The sequence below is a fragment of the Prionailurus bengalensis genome, chromosome D3 (genome assembly GCF_016509475.1).
Source record: "Prionailurus bengalensis isolate Pbe53 chromosome D3, Fcat_Pben_1.1_paternal_pri, whole genome shotgun sequence".
NCBI classification, from domain to species: Eukaryota; Metazoa; Chordata; class Mammalia; order Carnivora; family Felidae; genus Prionailurus; species Prionailurus bengalensis.
Window position 1 is genome coordinate 70,766,043 of NC_057356.1, and position 11,874 is coordinate 70,777,916.

Sequence of the window (11,874 nt, forward strand, 5' to 3'; positions counted from 1 at the left end):
AGTTCATGAATAATGGATTTTCATTATTTGTGTTCTGATTCCATGTTGGGTATCCCTTAACCTTGAGTCTTTTCAATACTGGTGGTATCGAGGTGGTCTTTGTGATATTGTCACAAAATAAGTGTTCCTTTCCCGTGAAGAAAAGAAAAAACAAACAAACAGCAACCCAGCTCTGCTAAGGTCAGAATATTCAGTCCTCTCCATTCTGTGTTTTGGAAAGTAGATGATGTGGTGGTTCAAAAGGGCAACAGATCCCGTGTAGTTTTTGCTGTCAAGACTGGGCACTATTCCCCTACCCTTGGCTTTGGACTGGCCTTGTGGCTGCTTCGATTGATAGAATGCAGCAGAAGGGACGGTGTGAAGTTCTAAGTGTGGACCTAGGCTTCTGTTCTCACCCCTTAGTAATCATCTGCCCTGGGAAGAAGCCCTGTCCAGCTTGTTAGGGTTGGGTGACCCTCCCTGACAGCCATACCAAACCTTGGACATGTAAGGGAAACCACATGGATCCAACCGCTGTGGTTGAGCCTCCAGACACCTGCATGTACATGAGTGACCCCGAAAACAATAGAAGAACCACCCCTCCAATCCCAGTTCGAACTGTTGACCCCATAGAATCATGAGCAAATAAAATGGCTGTTATTTTTCACCTACTAAGTGTAAATGGTTTGCCATGTGAGCATATTATAGTGTTATACCCACAGACCCTCAAGTCACTGGTTAAGACTTTAAAATGTGTTTTATTGTTTATTTGTTGAAGGTTTTTCTTTTTTCAATTCTTGAAAATCTCTAGGCCGCACATCTTAGAGATGATAAGAGCTGAGTGTCAGAAGTCTCAGACTTAAAAATATATATCAAATTGTATTTCTCTCCAAGGAGAACTTGTGTCCTTTATTCACTCAGCTTTAGTTTTACCTACTTTTATGACATCTGAATTGCACTAAGATGTGATTTAATTTGGAGCTTGGAAGAGAGTTTACATTGGCATTGGGGGAGTTTTCCTGAGAGATAAACTTTCAAGGAAACACACTGTAATTCAAGGGAAAGTGTATCTCAAACTAGTGTGATTTCAAAAACAACAGAGTTCTTCAGTAAGTGAAGCATTAACCAATTCCCCAGATGCTGTTGATGATATTTATCTCTTCTGGGATTAACTCAAGAGCCCCATGAGAAAGGGATAATATTAGTTATTTACTACAGAGGTGATGAAAACAGAACTGAATGGAAAAAACTGGTTGATTTGTGCTAGTTTCTTACTGTGGCAGTTGGGAGAGGTATAATGTTCTGCAAAATCACACCAAGGACCTAGTTTTTAATGAAGCACATCTTCCCTTCCCTTATATCAATCCTCAGTGGGTCACACAGAGAAACCACTGCTTCCCAACTATTCTGTTCTGAGTCTCTTTGCATTAGGAGACATTTGAATGAGAAACTTGTGTTCCAGATAAAGCTACATGTGTGTCCTAAACCAGATTAAAGCCGTCATGAATCCCTGAACTGTACCGGTGAGTCTGAACATCCTTGAGACTGATTTGCTAAACTTCTGTTTTTAAAGTTAAGGTGCCTTTGCTACAGTTTGTATCTTGCCTATGAGAGCCAGTCTAAAAAAGAATCATGAATTAAAAGGTATCACTTTGGGGAGTACCTTTCATCTTCAAAATGCTCACTATATCTAGCAGAGTTTACAATCCAGAATCTTTGACCCCTAGATAATCATTTTCAAAGTGTATTTTAACCAAGAATAACTATTTTTCCCTGTCTCCAAAAGCCTATATTAAATTTATTTTTAAGTGATGTCGCTCACATCCTTTCTACTAAAAAAAGGCATGAATGACAAGAAAGGTACTTGCCAGGAGAGAAGGCTAAGCACTATGTGAAGGTTCGGATGGCAAAGACAGGCAACTCATTCAAACCTGAAAGCCTCCTGACAAAGACAGCACCTGAAGCCACAGGAAGCCTTTCAAGAGAAATAAAGAGGATTTTGATGAGCTGCCTCTGTGTGCAGGGCCCTGAACCCAGGGCTGCTGTCGGCTCCAAAAATAATGAGGAACAGTCCCGTTCTCAGGAGCTTACCATCTACATGGTCATGGAAGGCACAATGCATCTGGAAAGTTAAGAGCAATGGAAGAGGGAAATAGATACACAGGACAGATATGAGACATCACAATGGTGAATGATAGATGTGAAATGAGCATATGGCACATGCTCTAAGAACTCAGATGGAGCCATGATTGTGGAAAACTGGACCCGAGGGAAGATCATACATACACAGCCAGGACACTTTTTGGATCCCAAAGAATGGGCAGGATTTGGAGAAGCTGAAAGGTATGGGGGAGGTAATCTGGTTTGGAACCAGATAGAGAAATTGGTATGTGAGATGACAAAGGAAAGAGGCAACACAGCATATGGTATGGAAGCACATTTTTGGAGCCTGTGAGTAGAAGAGTTGAATTAGAACAGAATGAAGCTGTATGCTGATGGATTGTTGAGTGATGAGCAGTCTTTGAGCCTGCCCGTGGAAGCCCTTAGTTGTCAAGACAGTTCATCTAGATTCTCTTGGTAACTGGGATCTCAGATAAATCTTTGGGTGTCTTCAAACATTTGTGAGGATGGCCAAGAGACTAAGGACTATGTGAGGTCTTAATGAATGGAGAGACACTTTCCTTTTTTGTGTGTTAAAAAAAATTAAGTTAACTTATTTATTTTAGAGAGAGGGAGAGCGAGCATGAGCAGGGGAGAGCCAGAGAGAAGGAGAGAGAGGATCCCAAGCAGGCTCCATGCTGTCAGCACAGAGCCCGATGCAGGGCTTAAACTCATGAACCATGAGATCATGACCTGAGCTGAAATCAAGAGTCAGATACTTAACTGACTGAGCCACCAGGTGCCCTGAGGACACTTTCCTAAGAGTTACAAGCTGAAATGAGATGTGCCACTCTTTTTACCTTTGGACTGAAAAAGTGGTTAGAAGCCCAGCCAGTTTATTTAATTGGTCAGGCCAAGAATCTTTACATAGGAGCTTGGCTGTATAATCTAGTCAGGTTTCTCTTCTATAAAACTGAGCATAGGGGCGCCTGGGTGGTGCAGTCGGTTAAGCCTCCGACTTCAGCCAGGTCACGATCTCGCGATCCGTGAGTTCGAGCCCCGCGTCAGGCTCTGGGCTGATGGCTCGGAGCCTGGAGCCTGTTTCCGATTCTGTGTCTCCCTCTCTCTCTGCCCCTCCCCCGTTCATGCTCTGTCTCTCTCTGTCTCAAAAATAAATAAACGTTGAAAAAAAAAATCTAAAAAAAATAAAATAAAATAAAACTGAGCATAAAGAAATTAAATACTAATTTTCCACCACTTTTTTATGTGTGCATCCAAAGTTGAAACTCAACATATCTAACATTCGGCAAGTAATATATTACATATGTTATGTGTGATACATGGATAAAATGAGCATATTATAATATTGCTTATTGAGTGACTTAAAATGAGGTGCAAATTGCTCATCACATCGTTCTAATAATTTCCAAGTAATTTGTTGGTAATCAGAAACGGTGATTATAAGCTTTTGTTTGAAGTGACTGTCATCCAAAAAAATAATGCCTGTCTGGGCCTCGATTTGATGAAGGGAAGTGCAGCAAAGTATTTCAAAATGACTTCACTGAACTGTGAGTCATTGTGTCCTTGGTGCCCAGATACTTTGTGGCAGCCAGAGGCAGCCGGGTGCTCAGGCTGTGCTTTGTGACTTGGTACACACCTGGGTGCCAGAGCTTTCCGTGGGGCCTGGACCTGGAGGTCCTGTGGCCAGGCTTCAGTGACACTGCTGCCTTCCCACCAAAGCTGCCCCTCAGAGCGGGAGGCGGAGGCGTGTAGGCCCCTCCTTCTTCATGCGCACCAGCTGGTGTGAGCCTCACTGTCATTAGGGTTGTGTTTAAGGATGTCGCATGAGAAGTGCTGGTGGCAGGGCTCTTCAGCTTCTGGGCAATGAGGGCTCCCATCCCTGTTACACTTTCAGTAGGAAGTATCTCTGCCTGCAACCCCTCCAGGTGTAGTAAGAGAGGACTCAGACATAGGTGGAGTTTCTTGAGTAAATGTTAGCAAAATATGCAAAAGGATGAGTATACACGATTTTAGCAGTAGAGAGAGCATCTCTGTCCTAGGAGACGAGAACGCAGACTGGATGAGCTGTAGTCTTTTTAGAAGGTGGTCACCATTTTTTTTTCTTTTCAATTAGGAAACTCAGTCAGTATGTTCCAAACTCAGCTATAAGCATGTACACAAAATGGAATATGGTTTTCTACATAGAATATCTCGAGTGACTCTGTCATCTTTATAAAATTCCAAGTGAAATAACCCTCTTTGGATATTGTTTATATGAAAACTTGGACAAAGTAGACCCTTTTGGCTATAAATGTCAAGAACAGGTGCCCTGGCAGGTAAAGGCAGGTAAGCAGCCTCCATTTCACTGTTCTATAACCATAAAGTCTATTACTATCTGGGCACACTAACTATTGTTAATTTTTGAGTTAGATAGTCAAGGATTATGGCAGAGAGTTTCAAGCCTTAAAGTGCATTGTGATCGCTTACTGAAGGTACCCCCAGAGACTCTGATTCAGCTAGGAAGGACTGGAATCTTTATTTTTAGCAAATGCCTAAGGCATTCTGGGACCCATGTGACTCTATACTATTTACCTTAAGAAACACCAAACTAGGGCTTTATGTTTCAGGAGATCATAACTGCTGATCTCTTGAATGAAGGAGGGAGGGATTAGGGTGAAGGGCAGAGGGGAGATACACATGGTATTCTTGATCGTTAAATCAAGAAATGAAAACCTCAGTGAGTAGCTTCTCTCTTTCTAAAAACTGCTCCAAAATGCCATGGTTCTCTAGAAGCTGTACCAAACAGGAAGCTACTGTGGGTAATTCCTTACAAATTGACAATCAGATTAAGGCGGAGGTCATTATGATAGAGACAGCAGGCAGGGAGTGTGCAGGGGTGGTGTGGTATCATCCTGCCATTCTCTTACCTCCAAAGCTATTATCGTTTACGAATGAAATGAGCACACTGCCAATTCTGACTCCAGGTCATTAACCAAGGAGGTAAATTTAATAAAATCCCAGACTAATCCAGACAATTGGTGGCCAACTAGGAACTTTCTCATCATGTTCTTAAATTATATTCACTGTTGCAACATGCTGACGGATTCAAAATCAATTATCATGCTGGAGAATACTATGCATGAGTCAGAAGAAATGAGCTAGATTTGCATATGGCAACATAGAGAGATCTCCAAAACAAAGGAGTATAAGGTACAGAATAAGATAGATAGTGAAATACCATTTACGGATATAACATGCATCGTAGTCAGTGCTACCTGTTTTCCAAGCGGAACACATGTCTAAGTGATAGTAGATATATGTGCATTAAATAGACTAAAGCAAGTGCCTATGTCGGAGGAAGGCACATGGAGACTGGTGGTGAGGGACAAAGGAGAAAAACAACAAACAAACCAGACCAGCACCTTGTCACAGATCAGTGCTGACTGTGGATCTCGAATTGAGAAGTGGGATAGACTCAGTTCTCGGCCTCTTAGGAACAAAAGGAAAAATGTTAAAGACTCGACATCTGCCCTGAGGAATTGCAAATTTGGTAGGAGTCACATGTGTGAAATAAATAAGACATTATATATTCATGAGTTAGATAGGAAGTACTACGATAGCTGAGAGAGTATAGAGAAAAAAGAAAAAAAAATGACAAAACTTTAAGACAAAACAAAAAAAAGAGGAAAAGGCAAATGTTCTGTGGTGTCTGCCGATGGTCCTCAGAGGCATTCCACGGTGTGGCCGTCTTTGGAAGTTCCTTATTTTCATCATTTTTCCAACGGTCTCCAGGAACCAACATTAGTCTAGATCTCCCAATCCTGTCACAGTTCCCAAGGACTGTCGTGTTTTACTTCATTTATTTCCATACGCATCAGAGATATGATTGAACTTTGCTTAAATGAGGAAAATGTTATGTTAACCTAATTTCATTTATTTCTTCTTTTTTTTGTACTGATTTTTTATACGAATTTTGAATATAGGTCACACACCATGTTACAGTGGTTTCAGGCGTATAACATAGTGACTCGACAAGTTTATACCTTATGCTATGCTCACCACAAGCCTAGCTACCATCTCTCCCCGTACAACACCGTTACAATATCACTGGCTATATTCCTCATGCTGTGCCTTTTTTATTCCTGTGACTTACTCATTCTATAACTGGACCCCTCTATCTCCCACTCCCCTCCCTGGCTCTGTGAGGTCAGGCAATATTTGCAAAAATTTCCAATACCGAAGTGTGCTCTCCTATTGAACATCAGTTAAGGTGATGTTAACTGCTGGAGTAGATGTGCCCCCCCCCCCCCCCCCCCCCCCGTATCAGAGGCTTAAAAGTAATGTCACAGTACAATGATGGTTCTCCTGGATTGCTGGCTCTCCTCCACGCAGTGACTCAGAAACCCAGTTTCGTCAGTCATGAATCTGTGCCATGTTATACACATGAATCTCAGTCTGCCCTGGGAGCCTTTTCTGCTCCAGCCAGGTAGAAGAGGAAAGAAGATGCAAGATTATGTTTGAATATTTTTGATTGTCCAGGATTGGAGGAAACATTACATTAGTTCTTATTCCCAGACCATTGACGAGAGTTCAGTTGTAGAACTGTCAGGAAGGCTGGGAAAGGTAAATATATTTGTATGCTCAGATACATGGGGAGATGGGTCTGCTGAATAACTTCTATGTATTTGTTTATTTGCTTGTTTGTTTCTTTATTTACATCCATCTCTTATTCATAAGAGGTGTAGAAATGGGGACTGATAAAGGTAATGGGAAATATACCTTTGATTCCACTTGATATATTTGATGTGTTTAACCAGAAGTTGGGCAGAGAATCTGTGCCTTTTGAAAGTCTTCCTCATCAACATTCACTGACCATAAAATGAAGGAAGTTTCATGGACAGAACAGCTGTACAAATTAGAAGGTCTAGTAATCCTTCACTAGAAAACATATTCTTGTATGTGCCCCACAGGGGTAGTACTCAGCGTTACCCCTCTCCTCCCTTCAGCTGCCTTTCTGACTCCTCTGAGCCAGCATCTAGATGTCTGAATCTTCCAGCCTTGGCCAAAGTTTTTAGATTTGACCCCGAGCAGCCCACACCTTTGAGACTTGCCTGACTCTTTATGCCTCAGCTAATTCCTTTGGCCTCCACTTCTTGACAGCCTGAATTTCTCTGCCTACTTGTTTCAACCCAGGCTGTGCCTGTGTGAACTTTCCTTTTCACTTGTGTGAGTCAATAACGGGCTGTCTCCTGAGACGTAGCTACATTCTGGGTTGCGCTAGAAGTCCTGCTTATACTATAAATCCTTACATAAGACTTATTATATAAGTCCTGCTGAGCACTATTTTGCTGTTCTCTTCATCTCAATGTGATTATGGTATATACTAATTGCTGGGATTCCTATGTGAAATCACTACAAAAGAGCTGAATATTTTATCCTACATATATTTGCCCTTGATGAGAAAAGTGCTGAGTCATCTAGGTAGTTCAAGTAAAAATTTGAATTTGCATCATGAAAGGAAGTTCTCCTGGGGACATTTGCTCCAGTGTTTCTGCCGCGCATTCAGAAATTTGCTCGTCATATTTGGTAACTGTTCAAAATTCTCTGGAGGGAACTGAGACAAGTTTTCAACATAGGAAAATTCATGTGACTGAGTATAAACTTTATTTCTTTGGCCAGCCTGGCGTCTATAATATGTGCAGCCCGGTAATCAATTCATGATACAAATATTGATAATATATCTCTTTCTTACACATTTGCATGAACTAATCAATCATATATAGTGCAATAATTTCTTTGTCTTTGGTTGATAAAGGTTAGGTACCGGTAAACAATAGCCTGTGGGTCAAATTCAGCCCCATGCCTGTTCTGGTAAAGTTTTACTGGAACACAGCAATACTTATTCTTCACATGTTATCTATGGCTGTTTTCAGGCTGTGACGGCAGAACAGAGTAGTTGTAACAGAGGCTGGACGGTCCTCAAAGTCTGTAATATTTAGTCTCCGGCCCTTCGCAGAAAAAATTTGCCTGCTCTCACTTTAGCAGAATATATTGAAAGCATATGATTCCTAACACTGAGCAGATGGCCAATAAATGAGTTTTCTATTCCAATCTTCCTTTGCTTATATTATTTCTTCTACCTGGAATGCTATGACTCTTCAATCATTTCTTTCTTTATTCACAAGTATTCATCATGTGCCTGTTAAGTGGCAGGCACTGCTTTGGTGCTGGGATAGTGTAGATAACAGAATTGACTGTCTTCATGGACCTCACATTGTACTGGGGTGGGGAGACACAAGCAGATGTACAACATCATGTCTCCTCCTGATTCATGCCGTGAAAGTAAATAAAGCAGGTACAGAGGTCTCTCTGCCTGTTTAATTTGTATTCAACCCCAAAGTCTTGCAAAGCCCAACTTCCTTCACGAGATCATCCTTGGTCTCCCCATTTGCTCATTGCCTCTTTCCCTCTCTGTAAAGTCCCAGCTCTTTTTATTTGGTATTTTTAAGGCATTTATGTCATTCTACCATCAACTGGAGCTCTTTGTTGATGTTTTTCTTCTCCACCATAGATTGCGAGGCCACCATAGATTGTGAGGTCATAACAATGAGGCAATTTTTTAAATTTCTCAACAGCAACTAACACGGTGTCTGAAAATTGCTAGGAAATCGGTATATACCAAAATACGGATCTACCAATGGAGGTTTGTAGTACACGGCATTTTGATGCATCTGCGTCTCAGTCTGTAGTCTTCCCGAGTTTGTGACCATCACTGTGACCCATCATCATGTGCACCAATGGAAAGAGGGACTTTCCCATATTTTCAGAAGCTGGGATCTCTTCAGGAATTAACTACACCCACAAGTCTGTTTGGGCCATAAGATTTATCTTTTCTCTTGATAAAGAAATGAGATAACTTTTTCTTAATTGATTACACCCTGAATTTACCCCAGTAAGAGGGAAAAATTCAACCTGGCTCTGCAGGTTGACCTCGCCACGCCCGGGAGCAGTGACATCGGGTAGCTCCACGCCCAGGCCTGCAGCCTTCGAGGGTGGCTGGGGGCTTCAAGAGGATCAGGAGAACATCAACCTGGAGAAGGCGGAGCCCGCCCAGCAGCCTCCTGCCTGGGCTGGGAACCCACGCCTCCCAGCACCACCGTAGAGCCCAAGACAGGATGGGTTGCACCTCTTAAGGATCTTCCTCTAAATGATGAGCATGTACCTGTTCCTCCCTGGAAAGCCAACAGTCAATAGCCTGCCCTTACCATTCACGTGGATGAAGCAGAAGAAGAGACACAAAAGAGGCCACCTCCATCTAGAAACAAAACAGAACATGAAAATGTCCTGGCTTTTAGCTCAGCTATTACTTTCTCAGGGCCAAGAAAACTGCTGGTACCCCTTCATTATCCAGTGGATGGTAGTTCTGAGTCACCACATACTATGGGCAAGTTGCACTAGAAGACAAAAGCCAGTGGGTGTTCCTGAAGTGACAGGCAGCCGTGAGGACATTCACACATACCTTAGGGAAGTGGGGGTTAAATGTAAGCCTGAAGTGGGCTACATGAAGAAACAGCCAGACGTCACTAACAGTAGGAGGGCTATGCTTGTGGACTGGTCCATCAAAGCAGGAGAAGAATGTAAACTACAGAATGAGACCCCGCATTTGGCTGTAAACTACATTGCTGGGTTCCTTTCACCCATGTCGGCTCGGCGTTGGCAGGAAAATTTCAGCTCTCGGTGGTACTGCTGCTGTGCTGTTAGCCTCCAAGTTTGAAGAAATGCACCCCAGAAATAGAGTCTGTGCACATCACAGGTGATACCTATACCAAGAAACCAGCCCTGAGGACGGAGCACCTAGTTATGAAGGTACTTTGCTTTTGACCTAGCTACACCAAGACTTTTTCTTACCTGATGCTTTCTGCACCAGCAGTCTGCAAACCACAAAGTTGAAAGTTTGGCGATGTTTTTGGGAGAATTAACTTTGATGGATGCTGACCCACACCTAAAGTATTTGCCATCAGTGATTGCTGGAGGGGGCTTTCATTTAGCACTCTACAGTCACAAGACAAAGCTGGCCTGAAACTTTAGTTCCAAAGACTAAAGATATATACCCTGGAAGGTCTCCATCCCTGTCTCGTGGACCTTCACCAGATCTACCTCAGAGGACCACAGCATGCACAACAGTCCATAAGAGGAAAGAACAGAAGTTCAAAGTATCCTGGTGTTTCTCTTCTCGAGCCACCAGAGACACTAAATGTGTAGCAGTGAAGACTGCCTTTGTTTTCTACGATGTAAATAACTCATTGTATACGGTGTCCGGCTTTTCTAAGGTTTTAAGTTTATAATCATGTCTAAATACAGAAGTTATTTATAAGGCCAAGTACAAATTATGGTATGCATTACATTTTAAATGGTTTTAATTTGTATCTTTTGTACATGTAACTATCTCAGATATTTGGCTAATTTTAAGTGATTTTGCGAAAGTATTAATGATGCCAGCTGTCATCATAATGGGAATTAGTAAATGGATTTGGGGAATTTGAAAAAAAAGGAAGAGAGGGAAGAAGTTGAAACAAGTAGTTACCAAACAGGTAATTAGATGAGAAATTCTTGGCTTTCTGTTGCTGTGTTAAAACACACACACACATATGCGTGTACACACACACACACACCCTTCAGAGCTCATGGGCTGGTCTGTTGGGAAGAAAATAGGTTACTTTGTTGGAAAGAAACCAGCACTGGCAGTTGCATTAATCAGTGCTTAGAGATCAGCCAATTTCTCCCATGCGTGGGATGAATGGGGTTATTCAGGAAAGGGCATCTGGGCAGGAAATGGAGGAGTTGTAGCTAACAGAGCCAGGCTAGCCCCTGAGAGTGGAAGGGAGATCTGTCATCAGAACAAATGAGCATCAGCGAGGTGAGGGAGAGGCCAAAGGTGCTTCTAGAAGGTGAGTGAGAAGGAAATGAAAGGTTGCAACCTGTTATCAATTAGCAGAGTTCTTGGGGCAAAGCCACAAGCAGAGACAGGCTGTGGGTCACAGGAGTCCTGTATCACACTCATCACTGAGCCTCCATGGAAAAGATGCGTCTCTGTGTGTGACCTTTGTCCTAGAAGTGACTTATTATTGCCTCATTCTCATCAGCACCATTACCAACAGTCCCCACTATTTCTCAGCACTAGGAGGAACGAGCCAGTAGTGAGGTTCTGTAATGGCTAATAAAACTATAAAATTCCTAGATGCCTTTAGCTTCTATCTCTGGATACCCAATTTAACAGAAATAGAAAAATCTGGAAATTTCTGTTCACTGCGGGAGTGTTTCTATATTGGAGACATGACAGCAGCCAAATTGCCATGGGAACTTTGGTAAGATTCTTTCCTCAGCCCACAGTATAAGCCTTCTCTTTGAACTCGGGAGGGTTTCCTGGATGACCGAAACTTGTTCCCACTGTGCTGCAATTACACGTCCTTGAACAAAGCCATCCAGGACTCTGGTCTCTTGGGATGCAGGCTGTGTTCTTGAGGAACAACCTGTTTTCTGGAACAACCTGCAGACACCTGGGACAGGAGTAGTCTCTGGGACAGATAGTGTAGCACGTGGTCAGGCAGTGGGTTTGCCTGCCCTGTGGGTTATATCCCTGTGTGTTTCAAGGCTTTCCTGTGAGGGTTGTACCTGCAGATGAGCTAGTAGGAAAACAAAAAATGTGATCTTTGGAATGTAAAGATAATCCCTATGCACTATTGATGAGCTTATGGCTATCCATAATGACAAACAATAACATTTTCCTTGTAGTAA

At 42.4% G+C, this 11,874-nt stretch overlaps 1 pseudogene; it reads left to right on the forward strand.

The window, feature by feature from the left end:
• The first annotated feature begins 5,427 nt into the window (after positions 1-5,427).
• On the forward strand, positions 5,428-10,361 carry LOC122470012 (annotated as a pseudogene).
• Positions 10,362-11,874: the final 1,513 nt, after the last annotated feature.